This window comes from Haemaphysalis longicornis, unplaced genomic scaffold, assembly GCF_048455015.1.
Source record: "Haemaphysalis longicornis isolate Haplotype H1 unplaced genomic scaffold, Haemaphysalis longicornis Haplotype H1 scaffold_16, whole genome shotgun sequence".
Classification (NCBI taxonomy): Eukaryota; Metazoa; Arthropoda; class Arachnida; order Ixodida; family Ixodidae; genus Haemaphysalis; species Haemaphysalis longicornis.
Window position 1 is genome coordinate 13,858,584 of NW_027526266.1, and position 26,580 is coordinate 13,885,163.

Genomic DNA, 26,580 nt, shown 5'->3' on the forward strand with positions numbered 1-26,580 from the left:
GATAAGGTGCAAGGAAGAGAATGCTTGATGCTGTATTCCCTGTGAATATCGCTACGATTCCAAGTTGCCCCTCGACGCATTAATTCCCACAGGTTCTATGGAATTGAATTTGTGAATTAAAAAAGATTCTCTGTATTTTCTCTCCATAGTAGTCTTAAAGTTTGGCTGAAGTATATGCAACTTAAGATCATTGAAATTGTGGCCTCGTTGGTTGAAATGCTACGCTACACCTATGGAGGATTTGCTAAGAGAATCTGCCCCGTGACCGTTAATACGCGGCCTCCTAGGTTAACTAGTTTCGCCTATATACTGTTTGTGACACATTGAGCATTCTAACATATACACCGTGTTGGATGAAGTGCACGTTAAACTTGAATTAATCTGGGGAGCATAATAACTTGCTGTGCTTTTTACAATGCAGCTGTCTGCAGGTGCCTGCGTGTCTTGCATTTAGTACGGGAATATGTGGCTATGACTGGTTGCTTTGAAGGCCCTGTTTTAGCATGCAATAAAATACCTTTTACATTCTTATTTCTTCGGTAGGTAACCCTTGGTGCTTCCGGAAACGTCTTTTTAATGTGTTCGTTACTGGCTAAAATGGGGTAGTGTTTCTGCAGGGTAATATTTACTTTAGGAGGGTGTTTGAAAATTTAGGTATTAGGGCAGGCGGCCTGGCGGTTTCGTATTGTCCCTGATTGTTTTGCGCGCCATCCCTTTTGAGATCAGATCACGTTGGTACGCCTGTTCGAGCGAGCTGTGGGGGTGGGTCCTGTTCATAAGGGTGGACTTGAGTCCGTCTAGATGCTTTACATAGTCCCTGTCATCACTACATACGCTTCTGTCAGGTGGCTTGTCCTCAAAAGATCCCTTGTTTGGAGTGTCTGGGGTGAGAGATTTTATAACCTAGATACTACTGCCTGTCTGTTGGCTTTCTAAAACGCGTGAATTGAGGTTTACCGTTGTCTAGAATGACGGTAGTATCCAGGAAGTTGACTTCTTTTTCACAATGCTGCCATGAGGATTTATTAGTCGCATGCGGAGAATCGAGATAATATATAAACGTTTCTAGAGTCGCGTGACCGTATTCCCACATCAGGACGATGTTGTGTATGTAGCAAAACCTGAGGTTTACGACAGGTTCATCACGAACTCAAGACGGACTCAATCCTACCTTTAGGAACAGCAAACACCCCAAAAGCTCGCTAGATCAGTCGTACGAACGTGCATCTAATCTCAAAAGCGATGACGTGCTCCACAAACAGCAACAAGACGAAAGCGTCTGGACGCCTGCCATAATAACTAAAGTTTCAAACACCCTCACTAACGTAAACGATATCCTGCAGAAATACTACCCCATTTTAGCCAGTAACGACCCACTTAAAAAGAGGTTCCCGGAAGCACCTAGGGTTACCTACCGGAGAAATAAGAATTTAAAAGATATTTTATTGCATGCTAAAACAGGGCTTTCAAAAGCAACCAGTCTAGACAGCTGTTCCTATGCCAGATGCAAGACTTGCAGGCACCTGCAGACAGACTCCATTGTAAGAAGCATCGGCAGCAATTACGTTCGCAAGAATATTTCCAGTTTTATGTGCACTTCATCCAACATCATGTACATGTGAGAATGCTCAACGTGTCACATACAGTGTATAGGAGAAACGAGTCAACCTATGAGATTACGCCTGATTGGTCACCCGGCCGGTACCCTGAACACAGCCTCAATAGCTTTCGCGCAGCGTTTCAACCAACCAGGGCACTATTCTGACGACTTACAGTGCGTATATTTTGATTAAACTACGAGTCTCCGAGGGACAGAAAATACACAGAATCTTATTTATTTACAAGTTCAACTCCCTGGAACCTGCTGGAGTTCACGCTTCCGGAGGCAACTTAGAATTCTTGAGATATTCATCGGGTATACATCATTAGATATTGTTGTTTTGATGGAACAACTTTTACTGAGCTTCAAATGAAGAGTGGTGCGGGGAGGCACCAGACGGGGTGGTTCCTTATTGGCGGGACCCATATGTATCCAGTAATTCTCTTCGAGCCACCAGCTATTGCTTAATGGCGAGGTCAGAGCTGGACAGTAAGGTCCCCCACCGCTCGAGCGTGTTGGGGGACACATTAACTTGTGAGTACCTTTATTCGAAAAATATGACCCGCTTCCTCCAGCCCCGAACGTGATCGCCTACTTTCATTGGCTTTCCTAGTTTGGCTTCGAGTTTTGTACGCTGACACCCCTTCAGCAATTGCTCCGGAATCCCACCTACTTTTCTCCACTGCTTTTCCTTGTGCCGCATGCATAGCTCTAATTTTATCTTTTCGTTTTTTTAGTTTCAGAAAAATCTCTTTAAAAGAATGTTGCTGTCTTGACACGTCCAAATTCAGTTGTCTGTTTGAATTTTTCTTGTCTTTCCTTTTTTTCTTGACCTAGTAACCGCTTCCTTTTTAGATGCAACGCATCTCATTCACCCGCCTTGTCCATGCATGCAAGCATCCTTCCATCCATCCGGAGTCGTCGTTGTCCGCGCCCTCCCCCATTCTCCTCGCCGCGCCAGCTGCGCTCTCCGCCGCTCTCACCGCAGCGTTATCCACGGTTTAGCGCTCGCTCCTAGCAATACCAGCTGTGCGTCGGCGCGCGCTAGCGCTCGGTTAACGCATGCGCATGCACTGCTCTCTCTCATTCCCCTCACCGTTATGCGGCGGTATAAAACACGGTACCTGCGCCCCTCCGCATGGCATTCCAGCGCCGGTGCTCCGATGTCCAACGCTGCTTTGAATGGAGACTAAAAACAGCAAGTACGTCCACCTCCCATCGCGGGAACCCCGTAGTAGACGGAAATGCATCGTACGCGTTCACGGCACGTTTCACGCGATGGGAGAATCAACCCAACGGAAACGCCGAGGGAAACCCACGATGCGTCGCATCTACACAGGGTTCCCGCGAGGGGAGGTGGGCGTAATTTTGTTTGACCTGCAGCTTACTGACACCTTATGATAACAACTTCCCCTAACACCTGTTTGCCTTCGAGCGTTTCCGAGAGCCGTGCTCTAGACCGCGTGGCGTGGCAACACCTTCTCACCCTGTGCTTCTATGAATCGACCGAACCTCACTTACGCTTACCATCTGCGCAGATAAAAATATTACCTTTTCTCATTCCCTAAACTCTCCCCTACTACTCCCAAACCAATCCTTCTCCTACACTCCCATTCCCTCTCTCTCATTCTATTGGTGTCCAGGGCAACCTTGCCAGCCCGGTGAGTGTTTGCCCTAACGAAGGCAAGTTTCTTGCTGAAACGGTGCCAACATTTGTGGGCGCTACGTTCAGTTTTCTACACGTTCAGTGTTTTCAAAGACTGGTCCTCCAGTGGAAACGTCAAGTAAACACTGATTTTGTTTGGATATATATATATATATATATATATATATATATATATATATATATATATATATATTTTTATATATAACACATAAATCAGGGTTGGCAGTCAAGAACACCTCGGAAAGCAAAGGGGCAATGTGGTAGGTCATTGAAACAGATAAAGATTTGGAAAGACAGAAGGAAACCGGAGAAAAAATGCCCGCCAGGTGGAATTCGAGCCCACGACCTTCTGGAGGTCGTGCGTTCGGATCCCACATTGGCGGGCATTTTTTCTCCGGTTTCTTTGTTTTTTTCCAAATTCTGGAGGTCGTGGGTTCGGATCCCACCTGGCGGGCATTTTTTCTTCGGTTTCTTGCTTTGTTTCAAAATTCTTAATCTGTTTCAATGACCTACCACAACCTCCCCTTTGCTTTCCGATGTTTTCTTGACTGCCAACCCTAATTTCTGTGCTATTTCTACGAGCCCCTCATTTCTTATTCTGATTCGCTATATATATATATAAATATATATATATATATATATATATATATATATATATATATATATATATATAGTATAAGTAAAGAGTCGGATACACAGCAAGAACAATAACAAACAATGTTTACTTACGTAGCGGCAACGGGACTTGCCTTCATCAGAGTAAAGTTACATGATTTTGCTGTCGCAAACATTTTGAACACGTTTCTTATATAGGTTTGCATAAAACTGTGAGAAGGAGCGGAAAATGTTTCGGAAATGGAGAGTGTGCATACAGTCAGGCTACGCCTGTGTTACAACATCAACAAACAAACAAAAAAAAAGAAAAAAGGGGGGGAAGGAGAGAGAGAAAAAGGGGTCGTGTTAACAATGCAGCGTTCAAGGTTGCACCATGACGGGTCAAAGTATGCCGCGAGGGCTGCAAGTTCAGACAATGGGGGAAACTGGACAACCGCGGTTTGAGAACAAAGGGAAGAGTATACAGTAAGATATTCAGTGGCTGGAGAGACTGTTCGGGGGGAAGCGAAGATGGGTGTGCCCCCCGCGGATGAAGAGAATAGATAGGGGGCACAAAAGAGCATTTCACAGAAGCTAGCAATTAAACAGGAAATAGGTAGGGTCACAAAAGGTTAAACATGAATAGATCACAAAGAGTTCACCATTCTTAAGTGGTGGTTGGAACGAGGCCTCCTTCCCCAGCACAAATGGCATTGTTGAGCCGCATTAGGCTAATAAAACTGCTGTATTGGGAGAGTTTCTGCGAATTCTGATGGCAAACTCGAGGGTAGGAATAATGAACATAGTTATAAAAATTATGAAGCCGCTAATTTTATTCGAGGGATAAGCACGTTAGTTTTCCGTAACTTTCATTAATTCCAAGTGTGGCTGACCAAAACTTATAAATGAGATAAGATTCCCGAACCTCGCGGTCGTGGTGCGTTTTGAAGGCGGATTCAAAATCGTTGCTTGAAGATGTTCAAATGCATGCCCGGGACTGTTCACATGTCTTGACAGGGGCAAATAAGGGCAGCTTTTTGCATGAGAGCGGGGATTATTGAACCGCATTCGGAAGGGCGTTTCAGTTTGGCCGATATATTGTTGCCTACAAACAGTGCACTCTAGAAGATATACGACATTAGCGGAGTCACAGTTAAAGTTACCTTTTATACTTACGTAGTAGTCTGAAGACGTGCTGGTGGCGCGCTGTGTAGTGGTCATGTGTGGGCATACTTTACATCGGGGTTTATTGCAGGGCATGCAGCCAGTAGTTGCCGGTCGGTTGATACGAGATTTAGTAAGAAAGTCACCTAAATTCTTATTACGCCGGTAGACAACGCGTGGAAGTTCGGGGAATATGCTTTTTAAGCGGTCACTTTGCATTAGGATATTGTGATGTTTTGTTAGCACGGTTGACACTCTTGGAGCGGAGGATGAGTGGGTTAAAACTTAGTTGGCGGGTTCCCGTTCGGTGCTTTTTTTTTTACAGATTTCGTTACGGTCTAATTGGTTGGCTCGCACAGTAGCGTCGTCGATAACTTTTTCCGGGTATTTTTTATTCAGGAGGGCGGTCTTGAGTTCTCGACAGTTTGAGTCAAAGTCGTCTTGGTTTGAGCAAATTCTCCTAAATCGGTGGGCTTAGCTGTAAGGTATTGCTGTCTGGCAGTGTCTGACATGGCTACTTCGGAAGTGCAAATACTGCCGCGTGTCTGTCGGTTTTCTATACAGTTTAGTTTGAAGCCGACCTTGGAAGGTAGTAACGGTGACGTCCAGAAAGTTTACACTGTGTTCCGAATAGGAATGAGCAAGGGAAATACTAGGATGGGAATTTTCGCAGACCGAAACCACAACAGTTGTGATCGGGGACTCCCAGACCAAGTATCTGTATCATCACTTCGATCCCCTCTGCCCTGGAACCCCCGCTTTTGTTTCTCAGCCTGGCGCATGCATTGCTGACGCACGCTCACTGATCGACTTTATCCCTGCCTCAGCCACTACAGTTTTTCTGCATGTTGGTACTAATGATCTCAGCTCTACTTCCGCTGAACATGCTTTCTCTGACTACCGCTCACTGACTGACCTCATTCTGAAATCTCGACCGAACATTTCCACTATTAACGCCAGTCTCATTCTTCCCCGCTCCGCTAACCGCCGCCGCAACTACCGCATCTCTCGCTTCACTCGCTGCTGCAACGAAAAGGCACGCCGTTTCAACTCACTTCTCCGCGAATTTTGCCGCCACTCACGCTTTGTCCGCTTCGTCGATCATGGCTTTGAGCACCTTCCAGCCTGCCTAGTACTCGCTGCGGACGGCTTACACCCGAGCTTCGAGGGTGTGGCCTTTGCTGGCCGGCCACATTCGTGCACTCTGCTTCATGCAACAGCGTTGCAATCCTCTGGGTTGGCGCGACTTCGCATGCACCGCCGACCCAGTTGCAGCCCCGGCTATATTGCCAAATGACAGCGACTTTCCACCATTACCTCCAACTCTATCCAGTGTAAGGACCCCGTAGCAGTGTCGTGCCAGCAGCCCACCGCCACTGCCCCCCAGATCCACCACAACCACGGCACCCCGGGCGAGCGCCAGCGCCCCAACCCCGAAGTCCACGGACGAGCGTCGCGCCAGCGACATGCCAACCCCTATTGGCAAACCTGCAGCGGCCACAACACCCCGAGGGAACGCTCGCGGCGACACTAAGAAGCTCCCTGACCGGCGCCGCACCAACATCATGCCACGCCCAACCTCCGCATCTTCAGCGACCGCGGAGCCCACGAAAACCAACAGCAGCGCGTCCGCCGGACCTTCCGGGGTCCAAAATCCAGCCCTCCGTGCCACATACCCTTACAACCTTCGAAAGAATCAGCATAGCAGCAACTGACTACAACACAAAAAAACAGGTAACGCGGCCTCCTTCCCCGTTTCAAGACAGTTTTTAAAGCTAAGAAAAATCACCGAAAAGCGCATACGTTCCGAATTGCACGTTTCCGCTCTTGCACAGTACTTGACTGCCGCGGTCGCTCCCAGGGGTCTTAGGATTAGAATAAAACCTGCTATTACCGAACTCTCCCCGTCCAACATGAATAAGTGGAAACAGGTACTTGATAAAGCATCCTTACAGTTAACTGAAATAATCCTCAATCACTACGAAACTACGGCCCATTCTCTCCGAAAGAAAGAGGAACTACTTAGTCAGGAACTAAGCAAAAGAGATTTGAACCTTTTAAGCAACTACGAATCTAAGACGGCCTCCGCTATATCCCGAACAAAAGACCGAAAGTTTAACCGAGATAAGATTTCTAACACTGGCCACATGCGTAAGAACCTAACAAGCTCCGGCACTAGTAACAGCCCCAACTCTGACAATACGGCCGATAATGTCACTACGACTGTAATAAATGCTTCGACTACTGCACCCCAAACAGTTCAGTTAAACTCCTGTACTAATATTTTTCCCTCGCCTGCCGTCACAAAAGAAAACCTTAAAGGAAATGTAATGAACCTTTCAAGTATAACCCTCTCCCCAGCTCAGATGAACGTCTTGTCAAAGGGCCTAAACTTTTGCCCGGCTACTGGTGGTTTTGATGAATTTCAACTTTTTAAGGACTTAGATAACTTTGCCAAAAACATGAGGCTACGAGAATACTTCTACGATCACCCCGAGACGGAAGAAGCCCGCAGAACCCTACCTAGCTATAAGCACTGGACCCCTCCCACACGGCGTGATAGTACCCTCGACATGTACATCAAAGCTGTCCAACGCGATGTGCGAAAAGCATACCAAACACAAATTTCTTTCCACAACAACATGACTACCAACGAAACGAAAGCCCTAGAGGAACTCGCAAGCTTTCCCGACATAATTATGAAACCTGCCGACAAGGGAGGCGCAATCGTAATCCTTGACAAAACCGACTATGTTAACGAGGCCAATAAGCAACTATCAGTATCGACGTTCTATAAAGCACTACCCAATGATCCCACTCAAGATTATAAGCAAATTGTCAAAGATAAACTTGCTGAGCTTGTTAAAAATAAAACAATAAATGAAACCACGGCTTGTTCCCTGATCCCCTTAAGCCCAGTAGCCGGTAAATTCTATCTTATCCCAAAGATTCACAAGGTGAGCAACCCAGGGCGCCAAATTGTTTCTGGCATTGGCACTGTTACCGAAAACCTCTCGCGCTATGTGGATAATCTCATTTACGACATTCCACCCAGCTTTCCCTCCTTCATTAAGGATACCAATGACTTTCTCTCAGACATCTCAAAAATTGAAATTCCTGATAACTGCCTTCTAGTCACCCTTGATGTTGCGTCACTGTATACTAACATCCCCCATGAAGATGGCATCGCCGCTGTATCCCTTGCGTATAAGCAGTCATCGTGCGACAAACCTATTGATTCTTCTGCTCTCCAAACATTCCTTAGGCTTATTCTTGAACTTAACAATTTTGAGTTCGATGGAGTTCATTACGTGCAAGTCAGCGGAACGTCAATGGGAACTCGAATCGGACCTAACTACGCTAATATCTTTATGGCTCACCTCGAATCAAACTTTCTTGACACCCAAAATTTAAAGCCAATGTACTATAAAAGGTATATTGATGACATATTCATGATCTGGCAACACGGTGAGGCGGAGCTCCTCACCTTCATTGAGGCATTTAACCTAGCCCATCCTAGTATTTCCCTTGCTCATTCCTATTCGGAACACAGTGTAAACTTTCTGGACGTCACCGTTACTACCTTCCAAGGTCGGCTTCAAACTAAACTGTATAGAAAACCGACAGACACGCGGCAGTATTTGCACTTCCGAAGTAGCCATGTCAGACACTGCCAGACAGCAATACCTTACAGCTAAGCCCACCGATTTAGGAGAATTTGCTCAAACCAAGCCGACTTTGACTCAAACTGTCAAGAACTCAAGACCGCCCTCCTGAATAAAAAATACCAGGAAAAAGTTATCGACGACGCTATTGTGCGAGCCAACCAATTAGACCGTAACGAAATCTGTAAGAAAAAAGCCCCAAACGGGAACCCGCCAACTAACTTAGTTTTAACCCACTCATCCTCCGCTCCAAGAGTGTCAACCGTGCTAAAAAAACATCACAATATTCTAATGCAAAGTGACCGCTTAAAAAGCATATTCCCCGAACCACCACGCGTTGTCTACCGGCGTAATAAGAATTTAAGTGACTTTCTTACTAACTCTCGTATCAACCGACCGGCAACTACTGTCTGCATGCCCTGCAATAAACCCCGATGTAAAGTATGCCCACACATGACCGCTATACAGCGCGCCACCAGCACGGCTTCAGACTACTACGTAAATATAAAAGGTAACTTATCTGTGATTGATTGATTGATTGTGGGGTTTAACGCGCCGACGCAACGCAGGCGATGAGGCGCGCCGTAGTGGAGGGCTCCGGATTAATTTTGACTACCTGGGGATCTTTACGTGCGCCGAAATCTCGTACACACGGGCGTTTTTGCTTTTCGCCTCCATCAGAAAAGCGGCCGCCGCGGCCGGGAATCGAACCCGCGACCTCGTGCTCAGTAGCGCAACGCCTTAGCCACTGAGCCACCGCGGCGGGTGTAACTTATCTGTGACTCCGCTAATGTCGTATATCTTCTAGAGTGCACTGTTTGTAGGCAACAATATATCGGCCAAACTGAAACGCCCTTCCGAATGCGGTTCAATAATCACCGCTCTCATGCAAAAAGCTGCCCTTATTTGCCCCTGTTAAGACATGTGAACAGTCCCGGGCATGCATTTGAACATCTTAAAGCAACGATTTTAGAATCCGCCTTCAAAACGCACCACGACAGCGAGGTTCGGGAATCTTATCTCATTTATAAGTGTGGGTCAGCCACACTTGGAATTAATGAAAGTTACGGAAAACTAACGTGCTTATCCCTCGATTAAAATTAGCGGCTACGTAATTTTTATAACTATGTTCATTATTCCTACCCTCGAGTTTGCCATCAGAATTCGCAGAAACTCTCGTAATACAGCAGATTTATTAGCCTAATGCGGCTCAACAATGCCATTTGTGCTGGGGAAGGAGGCCTCGTTCCCACCACCACTTAAGAATGTTTAACTCTTTGTGATCTATTCATGTTTAACCTTTTGTGACCCTACCTATTTCCTGTTCAATTGCTAGCTTCTGTGAAATGCTCTTTTGTGCCCCCTATCTATTCTCTTCATCCGCGGGGGGCACACCCATCTTCGCTTCCCCCCGAACAGTCTCTCCAGCCACTGAATACCTTACTGTATACTCTTCCCTTTCTTCTCAAACCGCGGTTGTCCAGTTTCCCCCATTGTCTGAACTTGCAGCCCTCGCGGCATACGTTGACCCGTCATGGTGCAACCTTGAACGCTGCATTGTTAACACGACCCCTTTTTCTCTCTCTCGCTCCCCCCCTTTTTTCTTTTTTTGTTTGTTTGTTTGTTGATGTTGTCACACAGGCGTAGCCTGACTGTATGCACACTCTCCATTTCCGAAACATTTTCCGCTCCTTCTCACAGTTTTATGCAAACCTATATAAGAAACGTGTTCAAAATCTCTGCGACAGCAAAATCATGTAACTTTACTCTGATGAAGGCAAGTCCCGTTGCCGCTACGTAAGTAAACATTGTGTGTTATTGTTCTTGCTGTGTATCCGACTCTTTACTTATACTATTTCTGCGCGCTTTGTGAGTTTACCTTTCTCTAGATTTATATATATATATATACAGGATGTCCCAGCTGTCTTGCACCAAGATAATAAAAAAGAGTAATGGCGTAACTCGAAGAAGACCTAGTGGAGATAGTGTTTGCAGTACTGTGGAGAAGCGGACAGCATTTTTTTCGTTAATAAGACTTAATTAATTAATTGTAAATAATTATGTTACTCACGAAGTACTGTCCTAATCACTAAAGAGTCAAAGAGGCACTTGTAGGTACCCACGAGGGGCATCTAACTGCGGTATTTTCAGCGACGAAATAATTACGTACACATTTATTCTGACTGATAAAGAGAACCCGCGAAATATGAAAAATACCACGTGACGGCGCGTCCGCGCGCATCGTAAAGCCACGCCCTCAAACAGGCTGCCTCTGAGTTAGCCAGAATGAAATAAACAAAAGAAATAAAGAAGAAATCGCCACTGAGTTTGTGCCTTATCTGCACACGCGCCTTATCAAGGTGATGCGCTGTCTCTTCGGGTGGGTAACACCGGAAGCAGTTGCTTTCAATCAGCTTATTTGGGGACGCTGCTTTACAATGCGCGTGGATGCGCCGTCACGTGGTATTTTTCATATTTTGGGGGTTTTCTTTATCAGTCAGAATAAATGAGTACGCAATTAGTTCGTCGCTGAAAATACCGCAGTTAGATGCCCCTCGTCCATACCTACAAATGCCTCATTGACACTTCAGTTATTAGGACCGTAATTATCGAGTTAAATAATTAATTGGAAGTAATTATTTAAGTCTCATTAACGAAAAAATTAGTCACCGTTTCTTCACAGTACTGCAAACATTATCCAATAGGGTTTCTTCGAGTTACGGCATTACTCTTTTTTTTTAAACTTAGTGCATGATAGCTGGGACAGCCTGTATATATACAGGGTGTCCCAGCTATCATGCACCTAGATTTAAAAAAAGAGCAATGGCGTTACTCGAAGAAAACCTAGTATGTAATGTTTGCTGTACTGTGGAGAAGCGTACAGTATTTTTTTCTAATGATATGTAACTAATTAACTGTAAATAATTATCTAACGCGAGAATTACTGTCCTAATCACTGAAGTGTCAATGAGGCACTTGGAGGTACCCACGAGGGGCATCTAACTGCTGTATTTTCAGCTTTGAACTATTTGCGTACTCATTTATTCTGGCTAATAAAGAAAACCCGCGAAATATGAAAGATACTACGTGACGGCGCTTCCGCGCGCATTGTACAGCAGCGTCCCCACATAGGCTGTTTTAAAGCAACTGCTTCGCCTCTCACCCGCCCGATGAGACAGCGCATCACCTTGATAATGGCATGCATTAATTGAAGGAGCAGCAACAGCAAGATTCGGGGGGCACGTGTCCAGATAAGGCACAAACTCGGTCGCGATTTCTTCTTTCTTTCTTTTGTTGATTTCATTCTGGCGAACTCAGAGGCAGGCTGTTTGAGGGCATTGCTTTACGATACGCGTCCAAGGCGTGTCTACGCACGCGGAGGCGCCGTCACGTGGTGTTTTTCGTATTTAGCGGGTTTTCTTTATCAGCCAGAATAAACGAGTACGCAATTAGTTCGTCGCCGGGATCCCACCCGGCGGGCATTTTTTCACCACTTTCTTTTCGACTCAAAAAATTCTTCATCTCTTTCTATGACCCACTACAACCTTCCCTTTGCTTTCCGAGGTTTTCTTGGCTGCCAACCCCTTTTTTTCGGTCTTATTTCACGGAGCCCCTCATTTCCCATTTTCTGATTCGCTACATGCTTAGCGAGGGCCTCTGTTCTGGCAGTCTTGGTGCCATAGGGAGCTTAAGAGGGTTCAACGCTGGTCGACCACTCTGGACATGTTGCACACACTCGAGTCACGACCCGGGGGTTAAAAAGAAGGTCCCCTTCACCCCGAGTAGTCCGAGTGGCGCTGGCTGCCACCCCCAAGAACAGGAAACATAAAAACCTAACATAAATAGCCCAGAAAGTGAAGGGGAAAATCGCCCCGCCGGTAGCGTAGTGGTTATCGCACCAGACCGGTATTCTGGAGGTCGGGGGTTCGGATCCCACCTGGCGGGTATTTTTTCTTCATATTCTTTCTTTCTTTCCAAATTCCTAATCTGTTTCAATGATCTACCACATCCTCCCCTTTGCTTTCCGAGGTTTTCTCGACTGCCATCCCTTATTTCTGTGTTATTTTCAACGAGCCCCTCATTTCCTATATATATATATATATATATATATATATATATATATATATATATATATATATATACAGGGTGTCTCAGCTATCATGGCGCGTCCACTACCTGAAATGTCAGTAAACTTTTATGTTTATTTTTAATGTCGTTCTCGCGTGTCTCTGTCTCTACTAACCTTATTTTTTCGCACTCTGTGTGAGTTTTTGATTCCAGACTATATATATATATATATATATATATATATATATATATATATATATATATATATATATATATATATATATATATATGTAGCAGGTAATGTGTTCCGGACTACCGTAACAATACGTCAAAACTTAGTTGCGGACACTTTTTACATATATATATATATATATATATATTTATATATATATATATATATATATATATATATATATATATATATATATATATATATATATATATATATATATATATATATATATATATATATATATATATTGTCTTCACTTTCTTTCTTTCTTTCCAAATTCTTAATCTGTTTCAATGTTCTACCACATCCTCCCCTTTGCTTTCCGAGGTTTTCTCGACTGCCAACCCTTATTTCTGTGTTATTTTCAACGAGCCCCTCATTTCCTATTCTGATTCGCTACATGCATAGCGAGGGCCTCTGTTCTGGCAGTCTTGTTGCCAAAGGGAGCTTAAGAGGGTTCAAAGCTGGTCGACCACTCTGGACATGTCGTAGACACTCGAGTCACGACCCGGGGGTTAAAAAGAAGGTCCCCTTCACCCCGATTAGTCCGAATGGCACTGGCTACCACCCCCAAGCACAGGAAACAAACATACCTAACATAAATACCCCAGAAAGTGAATGAGAAAATCGCCCCGCCGGTAGCGTAGTGGTTATCGCACCAGACCGGTATTCTGGAGGTCGTGGGTTCGGATCCCACCTGGCGGGCATTTTGTCTTCACTTTCTTTCTTTCTTTCCAAATTCTTAATCTGTTTCAATGTTCTACCACATCCTCCCCTTTGCTTTCCGAGGTTTTCTTGACTGCCAACCCTTATTTCTGTGTTATTTTCAACGAGCCCCTCATTTCCTATTCTGATTCGCTACATGCATAGCGAGGGCCTCTGTTCTGGCAGTCTTGTTGCCAAAGGGAGCTTGAGAGGGTTCAAAGCTGGTCGACCACTCTGGACATGTCGTAGACACTCGAGTCACGACCCGGGGGTTAAAAAGAAGGTCCCCTTCACCCCGATTAGTCCGAATGGCACTGGCTACCACCCCCAAGCACAGGAAACAAACATACCTAACATAAATACCCCAGAAAGTGAATGGGAAAATCGCCCCGCCGGTAGCCTAGTGGTTATCGCACCAGACCGGCATTCTGGAGGTCGTGGGTTCGGATCCCACCTGGCGGGCATTTTGTCTTCACTTTCTTTCTTTCTTTCCAAATTCTTAATCTGTTTCAATGTTCTACAACGTCCTCCCCTTTGCTTTCCGAGGTTTTCTCGACTGCCAACCCTTATTTCTATATATATATATATATATATATATATATATATATATATATACTACTGCCATGTCCCTGGTGCCGGGTGGCTCCGGTAGTTACGTGAGTGTCCCCACGTGAACGTCCCTCATGGCCTTCCGTACTAACAGGGTAGATGAGAGCTATGGACCTTCTGCTTTACTGCGACTGTACAAAATGGGATTCGGGACCGAGAATAGACTACGGATTTTCACTGGTGTCTCTTAGCTTCATTTCCTTGCGGCAGTGCTTTTATTAACATCTTTGTCTGGACAACTGATAGAATGGAAGCCCCAAGAAGTTATCTAGTTTTTAAAACAATACTGGCGACACCTGGTAAAAGAATTCAACAATTTTGCTTCACAGCGTTTTAACATCTTGGTTTGATTTGAAGCCTTCATAGTTTCGATTATTATTGCAGATTTTAGCACGCTTTGCAACAGGTTGCCACTAACAGCGGAACGCGGAAGATTGGTTTGTTTAAGTAGGGGTAAAAGCGTTTTGGTACGAGGCGAGCGCATAATTACCCGGAAGTATTCCGTTCTCCGAACTTCCAAGAAATGGTGAAAAATCTGGATATCCGTAAAATCTATCCCACGAAGTTCATTTCAATCAAATGCAGGTAATCCTTCAAGCTTTCCAAGAAAGACAACATTTTACTACTGAAACATTTCGCCATTTTACGCCTATATGTGCACACAGAATCACACGGTTTCCAATAGCAGCAGCAGCGTACGAAAATTGGCTTGGCATATTTCACATTCAGTTTGCATGCATTCACTCCTGGTGGGTCAGTGTCATGCAACGCCCCAGTTATTGCTTGAAGCAATTTTTAGTTTTCATTGTGTTTAATTCTCGAAGGAGAACATGATGTTGCATTCATTGCAGTAATGTAACTGAGGGCTAGAATGGATTTTTACATCCTGCCAGACAAATACGCGTTTTTATGGGTATTGCCATTATAGAAGGTGCCTTTGTTTCAGACAAAAGTGGTGACACCTTGCCAGTATCCATGTCTCCGGCTGTCACCCAACACATTTCCCCGAATTGTTCTGCGTAAGGAGCAAGATGGCACGCAATGCAAGGTATTTGCGAATACTTTTGTTTCCTCACTTGCTGTTTCGTTTCCTATGGGATATCATTTACAGGGTAAATTCCTACACAGAGGTCCCCTCATTTGGAAAGTGGTTCTCGTGTACGCATAGGAACGCAACGTTTTTTTCTTGTGGGAAGCAGTGGCATCGTATATATACTCTTACTCCCAGGTTTACTCGAGACGTCGCATAATAATTTAGGCGCAGCTTTTCAAAGGTGATGATGAAAATTGAAAATCGCAAACTCCTCCTTCTAACTGCAACAATAGCTGCAACACAAAGTTTTTTCTGTACGAAAATCAAATGGCAAAATGTCAAACGCAAAACCGCTCCAATCGTAGTAAAAGCCTCCACGATCAAAGTGTAAAGAACCTGAGAGTCAAAGTTCAAGCGTAAACGATCAAAGGGCAAACTTCCTTCGAGTCAGCCCACACTACGACGTCAGCAAACGAGACCCTCGCGAAAAAGCTGAGCGTACCGGCTCCGCCCATCGTCGTATTTACACCATCATAACCGTCCAAAGTCCCAACTGCCAAAGTGCACAGCCTAAGTCTACTTCAACTCAGCGAAAGTCTAAAGCAAACGCCTACGCGACGAACCCAAAAGAAATTCTGAGCGGCACGAATGCGATGACGGCGCAATGAAGATACTGGTGAAAGCCTCCGCTAAAAGTTCCACCTGTCCAACTGTGCACCAGGACATTGACTGTAAAACTCTGGTTTAGGGGAAGGGCTATTGTATGCCCTCAAACGTGAATTGGTGGTTTTGCCACGAGCCAGAAACGTTTGAACGTACTGTTCGATTTCGATTTCTCCATGGCTGCTGGCCGTCCGCTATCAGGCGTGCTCGGTCCGCGTTCACGGAAATACATCATTGCTGCCAACCAGAAGCTACGACTGGTGCAGGCAGATTGATGCCAAAGCTCGCCTCAACATGCTCAGCAGCAAATTTAGCTTGGAATTAAGCAGCAAATTTAGCTTGGAATTAAGGCCCAACATTGTACGGCCGAGGCCGAGATGGACGAAAAAATGCGTGAATTCCGCAGCCTCCGGGCCGACGCAGTGAAGTTCGTTGTGCGCTCTGTATGTGGTGGAATGCTCGACAGACCGTCGCCAGTCGAACCCGTGACTGACAGGATCACACCAAAGGCGCTCTCCCATCGTAACTAATGCCGGCGCCAAAACTGTGTCGCCCACCTATAAAGGGGGCAAAATATTATCGCCAGTCTCTCGCAAAATAAGGAAGGTCTACATTGTGAGCAGAAACAAACTATAATATCTTTTAACAAGACCTGAAACTCACTAATGTTAAATTTACTCTTGGAATTTTTCGTGGTTCTGTCACCACCGCAATGTAGGTGGTGCAAGCCAGTGATAGACCGAATAGGCCGAGATGAAAAAAACTCTCAAAAATGTTTAAAGATGTCATCTCCAAGAACACTCACGCAGGAATCCTTGGTATGACATACTGACGAGCGGCAGCTTTATTTGTCACAATCAAAAAATACAGAGAACCTTTAACAAGTCACACTGTACAATCTAAAATGCCTAATCCAGGAAACAGTACGAGTGAAAGGGGAAACAATATGACTCACGCATGCAGTAATTATAAGCCGGTTATCGTACTGCCGTCCGTATATACCACAAACTTACCCACACCAAAAAAAAAAAAATAACAAATAAACGCCTTCATCAGGAGAGAATATAAGGCTGCCCTCAATACCCCAATTTTTATGGTCACCGAAAAGGTCCTCAAATGTTCTTCTGATACGTATACCTTCGAATACGTCAGGGAAGCCACCATCTAAAATACAAAGAAGGCGGCTGTTAAAGAAAAACTGGGACAAGATAGGCACAAGGTATATCACACATAGGCACAAGATATAGGCACAAGATAGATCACAAGATATAAAGATAGGCAGCCCGACCGCTTTCCGCCCCCCCCCCCCTCCCTTAGAGAAACGAGGCATGATGCACATTTTGACGACCCACCGACTCCTCCTAAGAACTCTTCCGAAACAACTTCATTGAATTAAATCTACACACGGACACGCTCAATGCCAAGATCAAAATAATTCGATTTGAGTACCGAACCCATGCGCCCACGGTTTGTGCGAAAGTACCGAGGAATGTGCGAAAGTACCCAGGCAACAATAATCGCAGTAGAGGCAGGCGAATCCTAAATAATTAGTGGCTGTGTGACCCTCCCTCTCCTAACTCACCATTAGAGACGGAATACCTAGCCGCTTCGGAAAGATTCTTCCACGCCTATTGAATGAATTTCATATTTCATGAACACCCGGACGCGAGGATCCGGAAGGGATCGAGGCTGCTGGCCAAGAAAGACCTCCCATACGGTGCTCCTTGCGACCACGACTGGCACGATCTGCTCCCCTAAAAATAAGTCGAACGCCTCCCCTTTCTATGCCTCGGACCACGATTATTCGCGTGCCACAAGGTACTCTTAAGGATGAAGAATCGCAAACTCTGAGCAGGAAACAAACCGATCTGCATGTTTGCAAATCTAGAAGGGCGAAGAGTGGTAGGAAATATGCGACGTTAACTGAAAACTGCTAAATGCGAATAACATGCACCCTCTCCAACGCAACGTAGCATGCCCAAGGGTTTGCTCAGTGGAGGTCAAATCAGACATTACATATCCCACTTGGGTGGGGAGATGGGAGGCAGCTTTGAACATGTCGTCACATCACGATCAATGTGAGCTCACTGAGAGGGCAGAGGACGAGCTACCGCATCCAGGGCTCTCGACTTCGGGCCCCTTCTACCGATGCTACCACTGCTTCTTACTGAAAAGAGGTATTCGCTTTTTATATCTCTCTCAAAGCAAAAACCACCCGCCGCAGTGGCTCAGTGACTAAGCCGTTGTGCTGCTGAGCACGAGAACGCGGTTTCGATTCCCGGCCGTGGTGGCCGCTTTTTTGATGGAGGCGACAAGCAAAAACGGCTGTGTGTACGAGATTTAGGTGCACGTCAAATCTCGCCAGGTGGTCAAAATTAATCCGGAGCCCTCCACAATGGCGCGTCTCGTCGCCTGTGAAGAGTCGGAGCGTTAAACCCCACAATCAATCAATCAATCAATCAATCAATCAATCAATCAATCAATCAATCAATCAATCAATCAATCAATCAATCAATCAATCAATCAATCAATCAATCAATCAAAGCAAAAACTAAATCGTTCAGACCGACCACGATATCGCGGAAGACGCACTTTGAACCACTGACACTATCGCCTTCTCGCCGAAACTGACGAACACCAAGCACCCGCTACCTTTCCCGCCCACACCTTAAGCCTCACTATCGAAGATGGTGTCTGTCTTTCCTGTGCCTGTCTTTCGTGTTTCTCAACAGTGTTTTCACACTGTTGAGGCAGTCTTTCTCGATTGGCTGACCTACGGTGCTCGGAAACCAGAAATCGCAAATGCAGCAACACAGTTTCGGAACTTCCAGTACCAAAACGCAGTTCCAAAACTCTCCTTAATCATCGTAGTAACGGTATCGCGTCGCACATCTTAAGACCTAAACGTATACGTCGTTGCAACTTTTTTCTGACGCCGTCTCGCATTCGGACGTTCTTCAACAAATACTTAAAAAGAAATTACCAGTCACACCGTATGACACACTTTTGTTGCCCACCGATAGTGTAGAAGGGGCTCCTATGAAAATATTCATGCTCCTAAGCCTCCATAGCCTAAGCAAACCCCGTATGGATGTCAGGCATGCAAACTAAAATGGGTGACCTGTCAGGTATATTTCACTTAGAGTGCCGCTTACATCAGAGATTTATTCAGACTCCAGGAAACTAAGATCAGGACAGTTCGCATAATAGACACCTTTGTAAATATGAGACGCTTTTAACATAACTGCATCGGCCAAAAGGTACTCGTCGGTGTTTTAACAGCGGGGCTGTTTAAGCTTCAGTTTCATTGTTCCGGGCGTCCCTTAAAACTCGGCGCAGGAAAGTGGAGAGGAGTAAAATTCCAGGCCAAGAAGAGTGAGGGAAAGTGAGAGTGAGGCTGCTGCTCCTTCACTGTAAGGTCGACGCGTGGGTCTCAAGTAATGGGCGGTTTCTCGTGTGTGCCTACTCGGACATTATGGTGCTAACTGAAAAAGGGACGCCAGAAACACAAGGACGAATCGCAACAAGAAGTGTTTGAGTGCTGTTAGCGAAGGGTGAGATCCTTGTTGGTATGCTGTGAAGCTGAGCTGAAGGATACGATTTCTGTCGTGCGTGTGTTGTGCCTAATAACAGACAACCTTGTCTGTGTTGTATTGCACATCCCTCACCCTCGCCGCACGTCGCGTTCGCGCACGTAACGCCAATAAATTGTTCAAGTGATAGTAGAGTTGGTGCCGTCTCTGCCCAAGCGGCATTCGCCGATCAGCCTAGCAGTGCTGGCTGCGCGCCGGAAGCAGCGTAGCTGGCCCGGTGGAGGCAGCGGAGGGGAGCGGTGGTTGCGGGGGGAATAGGAGGAGGGGGTGGGCAGAATCAAACCGGCATGAGGGGACGAGAGCATCAGCTCTCCTCGGAGCTCGAAACCGGAGCACGGACGTCGTGGGTAAGGTTCCGGGCCATCACTGATGGCCCGAGCTTCCTGGCTACAGTCCCGGATGTTCTCCACCAGAGCCAGTCATGAGGCTTTCCAGCGTGAAGGTGCAAGAACGTTCTTCCAGTGCCATACTGTAAGCCAACCCAGGACATTTGCTTCTCGGAACCAGTAGACTAAAAGAACCCCCTTGAGGCGCCCTTCGTTATTGAAGTTTGAAGTTTGAAGTTTATTCACTTTCCAACAGTGGAAAGTGAAGCAAGAGCTAAAGGCTACAGCCTGACAGAGGCTCTTGCTTCACAGGGCAATCCAGCAGTACAGAATAAGTACAATAATATTCAATTTCACACACACAAAAATATACTCGAAACGTGAGTTGGGTGAGGAGAGTGGGGATCAATACATATATTCACAGGCTCTCTCGTTCAGCTTATAACTGCAACTTCATCTTATAACTGCACTAGAGCAAGTGCACTTGGGCACTGTCCCTGGCAAAGATGGTGAGACTTGGTCTACGGTGCGAAATTCAGATGACCAAACTAGATGCAATAAACTGGAAATATTTAATTACAGTTGGGCCTCAGGACACGCAGTCGTCACACCCATTCCTAAGCCTGGAAAAGACCCATCCACGACGTCTAACCTGCGACGCATCTCCCGGATGTCGACATTGTACAAACTACTTTAACTCATGGCCGCTACTCAACGCACCCACTACCTGGAACAGTAAGCTTTCTTTTTTCACACCATGTAGGCAAGATTCAGAGCCAATCTCGCCACACATGACCACATCCATCTCCTTTGGCGGGTACTCAGGAGCACACGGCATTGAAGACAACACATCTTCGTGGTTGTTACCTTCGCAAGGCTTTGGACACCGTATGCTGCCATTCATTATCTGAGGGTGCCTGCCGAATGCACTCCCCCCATTCTTATTATTCTAATTATCGCTGCCTCACGGTTGGGATCCCTCGTCACAACTTCTCCTAAATAGATATATTCGCTTACAACTTCCACTGTCTCGCCACTTATCTCAAATCGCTGTGCATTCCCGAGGTTATTGATCATTACTTTAGTTTTCTGCACATATATTTTCAGGCCACGGTTCTACTCTGTTTGTCCAATACGGTAATCACGCTTTGAAATTCGTCCAACGAGTTACTTATCAAGGCAACGTCACCAGCAAATGTGAGGTTGCTGAGGTATTCTCCAGTAACCCTTATACCGCCTGTTTCCAATGTTCTGAATAGTTCGTGCAAACATGCTGTGAATAACATAGGAGAGATTGCCTTTTTGTCTGACGCCCTTCCGTAGAGGTATTTTTTCGCTTTTCTTAGGAAAACCATGGTATCTGTGGACCCATTGTAAATGTCGTCTAGTATTCTTACATATTGCTCGTCTACACACTGGTTCCGTAATGTCTGGGTGACTGCTGATGTTTCGGCAGAGTCACATACTTTCTCATAATCTATGAAGGCTAAGTAGAGGGGTTGAGTATACTATGCGCACTTATCGATCACCTGATTAATCGTGTGAATATGTTCCAGTGTTGAAGAGCCTTTACAAGACCCTGTTTGTTCTTTAGGTTGACTGAAATCTAAGGTGACAGAAATTCTGTTAGCGATTACCTTGGTAGGTAGCCTGTCGACTACTGGCCGTAAGCTGATCGGCCTGTAATTTTTAAAGTCCTTATATCACCTTCCTTATGAATTAGGATGGTGTTCGCGTTCTTCAAAGATTCCGGTACACTCGCGGCCATTAGGCATGCGAGTACAGGTTTGCCAGTATTACTTCCACAGTTGGCCGGTCTGCTGTAATCTGATCTTCACCAGGTGATTTGCCCCTTTCATTGTTTCCAAAGTCTACCTTAGTTCTTCTGTCGTTACTGGTGAGATTTCTATCTCCTCTGAACTACTTCTTCGTGCGGCATTATCTTTGATGTGCTGGCTGCTGCACGGATCTCTATAGAACTCCACGGTTACAATGGCTATTTTATCCCTTTTTGTGATGACGTTGCCTTGCTTGTCCTTACTTGCATACATCTGGTTTTCCCCATGCCTGAACACCTCTTCACTGCCAGGGAAAGATAGAGGGTAGTCTGGTTTTCCCAGGTGGTCGTCCTTGTATTCGGAGTTTTTTGAATAAATCCGAATTCTCAAAATGTTTACCGACGAGTGGTTTTCGGATTTTATCGGATTTATCCGAAAGCGCAGAACCATACATAAAGGAATTGCTGGGCAGTGTTGTACGGAACGGCGTTCCAAGGAACGGAGTTACTGGAACTAGTTCCTTTTGAGAGGAACGGAGGAACGCCACCATTACATTAGGAGTGGGTGGAACTGTAATGGTAACTCGTTACGTTTACGAGGGAATGGCAGAGGGACCGGAGCTCCTTCTGAAAACGTTCCATCGCTAGGATTTGGCTGCTTTTGATGCCAAGATGAGGCTAGGCACGTCACGCTCCGGAACACAAAGTTAGCGAGAACATGTCCTGGCAGAGCTTCAGGTAAAGCTGAACTTCCACGTCAAGTGCGACAACATTTACGAGTACATTCTCCAGCAAGACCAATTGCGGCGAGGAGTATGGAGCCCAATGAAGTACCACTTCAAGAGGCCGCAACAGCAAAGAAACAATGAAATTGCCTGCAGGATACTGCCATTAAGAAAAGTGATTTCGTTGCCTCTCTATGTTAGGGTAAGCTACCTGCCTTCCCTTTCCCCGCCAACTTCCTGTATTAATGTGGAGGTAACCCTAATCTGGTGGCTGCTGCCGTGCGCATGATTCCTCCTTCCCGACAAAGAAAAGCCGGTGGCCAAACGCAAAAACTGCAGCATAAAGATAGAGCAAGAAAGGCTGCGACAAAAAGGTGCCCATGAACCCCCAATCCGGCAGAGTCACAGACTGAAGCTCTGTTGTTGATGCTCTGGGTTCGGTGTTTGCGCGTGCCGGAAATTAAGGAGCAATCCATAAAGGGGAAAGTTCTGTGCATGGCACCACAGAGCGTTTCAACGGTCTTCAAGCAAAATATACACAAAATACCCACTGTCCATAAAGAGCGCGGGCTGTACGCTAGCACACGACTATGAGCGCTTGCGGAGCGTGAGAGGCAGAACCAGCTTATGCTCAAGTACAACACGGTAGTATCTTGAAGAGGTTTGGAGGTACGGCTCTTCAACATTGCCAACAAATTGCCGATGAAACAAAAAACGGTTCGTCTGTCCTACACAAACATCGAGATGCCACTTTTGCTGAGGTTAAAAAAATGACTCTACTAAGGCTGAAAGTTGGGGTAGTTTATATTGACAGAATTATTTTACCAGCGAAAAACGGACAGGGACAGGGAGAGAACTAGCGATGGTCCCGTCCACTTCTTTCTAGGTCCCTGCCCGTTTTTTGCTGGTAAAATGGTTTAGGACTCTCCTAAGTTGCGAATATGTAATCCGGACATTATTTTTTCACTCATACTGTAATATTGAATGAGCATTCAATAAACGCCTCTGTATTGTTTCTTTTGAAGTGGTTTCTTGTGCAAGACATTTATGTTCGGGATTGCGAGTAACTTTATTTTTTGACATTTGAAGCGAAGTATTCCGACTGCGCATTTGAAAACCCTGTGGACAGCGCCATATGTGCTGCTCTTGAAATAGCAAGCGCCACACTTGCAGTTCGACATGTCTGGAATGTGTCCGGTGCTCCCCCCAGAAATATGGTCTAGGAGCGTTTCGTTGAATTCTTTCTATCGCCAGATAATTTGCTGGCAGCGGTGTTCATATTCGTACAATATACGTAGTTCGATGTGTGTGTTAAATATCCCACTTCCTTTCGCCTCAGGTTTACCCGACACCAGATTTTAATCCAAAAAAAAAACAACAAACGCGACGCTAATGTAACGACACGTTACAATGTAAGAAATGGAACTGAAACGCGTTTATTTCTCGATATAGGAACTTGTAACGGGAACTCGTTTCAAAACTGGGAAGGTGTGATGAGGTGTGCATGCCGCGTTTCCATAGCGGCCAATGTCCTGTATATTATGGGTGTGACCCACGAAGAAGGAGAAGAGGAGAAGGGGTTTGTTCACCCGGTTTAAATTATCTTTCCTAAGCGTCTCGTGATTAAATAAGACTTCCATTCATTTTAACCATCCTCTGTTGATTAGCCGATCCCCTGATTGGGCATGTGCCGTACATAAAGGCGCCACAACAACAACAACAATCTCGGAGGCAGCAAGACGGCCAACCTCGTGGTGTAGGCACGAGGACTGTCGCCGGCTCTCCCGTCTGAGCCACTGCCCGGACTGCCAACGATACGATGACCGACGAGACGACAAAAAGCTGTTGCGTCCGGTGGAGTGAGCGGTGTTCTGGTGGCGTGGAGCGCGGACAGCGAGGCCTCGCCGTGGTGCAGGCCTAAGCCCTTCCGTCCCGCTGCTCGCCATCTGCCACCATCACGTGGTTGTCCAGCGAGACACGTCCACAACGACTCGAGTAACCTGCCCCGTCGCCAGCCAGAGAAGTGCGGTTCCGAGTCGTCACATCCTTACTGACTCATCTCTGCGATCCCCGCCTGGAGCGTATGACTTGATGACTATGTCCGCAATCCTCCGCACCTGTGATTTCCGCGTGTAGTTTACAACGTTTTTCATAAATCCAGTTATTACAGTTAGTGCGTGTGAATTTGCGAGGAAGTAGTCCAGGCTCGTCACTTTCTTCGCGGTCCGGCCAAACATTCATTACAAAAGTGGTGAGCTTGCCATGAACTGAGCCCTTACCCTGCTCGGGAAAGTTGTCGTGGAAAAGGGAAACCCGAAACAAAACAGCGATTTTGTTGCCCAGGAAAACATCCTTCCGTGGTTCACATCACAGCGTGGCCCAACCACGAGTATGCTGTCGTTTCCTTAGCCCTCACAACTCTTGGTGCATCAAAAGCTTCAGGCTAAAGCGTGAACGCCAAGCGGTATTGAACACTAAATCAGGACTACTGTGTTTATTGCTCCATGCGAATCTGCGCTTGCAGAAACCTTACATCAACTCACCCTATGATGTCCACATTTCGGCGCGAAAGGTCACTGTGCTTCCGAAATCGCGAGCCAGAAATACGCGGAGGCGAAAACAGTGTATACCCAAAAAGGTGGGAAAGCGTGCAAAGCCGAAAAAACATTCGTTTTTAACTTTCGGGAGAGGCGTGGCAGTTTTATTTGGTCCAGATTTGACCCAAACCGCTCTTCTAGAAGTTGCAGGAACCGATACCACAGCGTCTACCACAGCAAGGGTGCATGCTTCCCACGGCGGAAATGGCACCGAATTACATTGCGAACAACCTTTGGCTCACCCGAAAGAACCGCGCATACACTACACAAAGACCGGTACTAGTCCTGCGTACTGTAGGTTGGTAAATGAGTGGTCCATATAAGTATATAAGTGATACGTAAGCCGTTGACCTTTCGTGCTGTTTCGAACGGTGCTTAGTCTACCTCACAGCACAAAAAGAGTTACGTTTGAGGAACTGTTTTGGTGAACCCTTGCGAACCTACCCCACTGACTGTGCTGTGTACTGTGTAGATTATTCTTGTAGGACTCATTTCTGAAGTTTACACTTATGCCCTTTCAGGACGTCTGATGGACACAGACTACCTTGCCACCTACGAAGTTTAGAATAGTTCTCTCGAGAAGGAACGAGGGACGTCTACAACACTAATGCGGGGTCAGCATACCTCTCCACAAGCAATGCTATAAATTCCCAATCCGAAAGGAAGTAAGACAGGGAATTTTATCTCACCATAACTATTCACAGCAGCTCAGGAGGGGTTGTTTATAACGCTTTGCGGGAGAAACACAGGATTAAGGGTATACAGGGAATATTTGAAAATTTTGAGGTTTGCGGACGACATAGTCTTGCTAAGTGAGAGTGCAGAACACATCTAACTATGTTTTAGGAACTGAAAACAGAAAACACGACCATGGGGCTAAAAAAATAAGTATAAATCATAAGCAAAAAGGAATGAGCATGCCGAAAACGTTCTCTTCGGCTTAGAAAAGAAGCACTAGAAGAAGTAAAAGAAAATATCTACCTCAGCACAGATGGTTAGTGCTGACTTTACCCACGAGAGAGAAATCCGCCGTAGAATATGTATGGGGTGGGGAGCACTCGGCAAATACTCCAAAATAATGAAAGGTAGCTACATATGTCACTCAAAAGAACAATCTGGGATAGGATAGGATAGGAGTAACTTTATTAAATATCGGCAACCGACGGTTTAAAGCGTCGTGACGTTGGCCAAGCGTCGACCCGGAGTTATGCCCTACTCTGCAATGCCCCAGTTCGGCCCGTTTGTGGCAGGTGGTGCGGCGTGTGCTTTTCGAGCGCACCCCAGCCCTGCTGGACGGCCCGTAGTTGAGTGTCCTTGCCTGTACACTGCACTGCACTTTGAAGTTCGGGCGGGTATGTCCTGGAGGTAGCTTCGTTCTGGAACCTAGCACAGTCCCACATGATGTGCCATTGGTTCGCCGGACCCACTGAGCAAACACTGCACACACGACTCGAATGGAGTTCTGGGTGAAGCACGTGTAGAACTGCCGGGGCGGGGAGTGACCTGGTCTGTAGCTGCCTTAGAATTACGGCCTCCTCCCGACTGAGTGCCGGCTGGGGAGGC

General features: G+C 46.0%; 1 non-coding gene across 1 annotated transcript; it reads left to right on the plus strand.

Moving 5' to 3' along the window:
* The first annotated feature begins 14,083 nt into the window (after positions 1-14,083).
* On the plus strand, positions 14,084-14,156 carry Trnaa-ggc (transfer RNA alanine (anticodon GGC)). Its single transcript has one exon. It is a non-coding gene; the product is annotated as a tRNA-Ala (tRNA).
* The last annotated feature ends 12,424 nt before the right edge of the window (positions 14,157-26,580 follow it).